This window comes from Oratosquilla oratoria, chromosome 43, assembly GCF_046742065.1.
Source record: "Oratosquilla oratoria isolate Oo_2021 chromosome 43, ASM4674206v1, whole genome shotgun sequence".
Lineage (NCBI taxonomy): Eukaryota > Metazoa > Arthropoda > Malacostraca > Stomatopoda > Squillidae > Oratosquilla > Oratosquilla oratoria.
The window spans coordinates 11,143,646-11,145,161 of NC_134819.1; positions in this window are offsets into that span (position 1 = coordinate 11,143,646).

Consider the following 1,516-nt stretch of genomic DNA (forward strand, 5'->3'; position numbering starts at 1 on the left):
GGCTATTGGTAGTGCACGCACTTTAAGAATACTTAATCAAATCTTTTATCGCGGATCGCATCTATATGCAAGGGGGGAAAGTTTCGGAGACATATTAGAAAGGCAGAAAGACAAAGAAAAACAATGAGAGTAAAAATTAAACGAGAAGATGCTCTCTGAGAAAAAGTTAGTAATGAAATGAATCTCAGTAGAAGAAAAAGATTATGTCTGCGAGAAATGAGTTAACTTTACCTCCCGCGTATAACAATAAATATTACATTGGGCAATATTCACGGTCTGGGTGTTATGTGACACATTATGTTATGTGACACATTAGGTTTTCGTGACTAGTGCGGAGGCTTTCTTAACATCTGGCTTGTAGCTTATGTTTGTTGGTTAAGTGGACAGACGATGACTGCTTGGTGTACTGAATCAGAGGATTTGAAGTCGCTCCATCTCGAACCGGTGATGAATCGGACTGCGCTATTCTTAACCTTCTGATGGGAGTAGTTTTTGGGACATGTCATATGGCTTGATGTCGAGGACGTAGTACAGTAACGGCCTGACTAGCGCTAGGTACAATCAACGTTTAGTGGGTAGTGTTGTGTCTGAAACGTTTTAGCCTGCCCAGTTTAGCCATAGCCCTCGCTTCATGTAAGCGGAAATGTGGGGGTCCATGTAAGGCTATCTAGTACATAGAATATAAGAACATATGAATGAAGAACATAAGAACATATGAATTAAGAAAACTGCAAGAGACAATAAGGCCTACACTATGCAGTTCCACGTCTATTACCTCCCATAATCCACAACCATAAAGTTATGTAACTTTCTCTTAAAACAACAAATTTATCCACTACTGCGAGTCCTGCCTTTCTGTCTTAATATGACGATCTTGTCTGCATCACCCTTGTTAAAGCCCTTGACCCATTGATTTTTTTTTTTTTTTCTATTAGATCACACTCTTTCCAGAGAGTGTAAGTTATGGTGCGCCTATCTTCGTAAGACAAATTTCCTTTTAATTCTAGTGAATTAATATTCATTCTATAGGATGGAGACCAAAAAATGTACCGCGTAATCAAGGATGGGTCTAACTATTGCCAGATAGAGTTTGATAACTGCATCTGCACTTTTGTTTGTAACCGTTCTAACAATAAATCCTAATGCCCTGTTTGCTCTGTTCCTGGCACTAATGTACGGTTTCCTGGTCAGGACTCACTAACACTCCCAAGTCTTTTTCACGTTCTGTTTTCTCTAGAATTATATTATTTAAACTATACATGTTTTCTAGGTTGTGTAAACCTACGTTTAACACACTGCACTTCGAGATATGAAGTTCATTTACTATTTCACTGACCATGCAAGCAATTTCTTAAGATCTTTTTACAGTATCCAGACGTCTTCCCCTGACCTAATATGGCGTCATATTTTAGTGTCATCCACAAACTTACTAACATCACTATTAATCATATTGTCCAAGTTGTTTATATACATAATGAACAATGTATGTCCCAAAAACTGAAACATGGGGAACTCC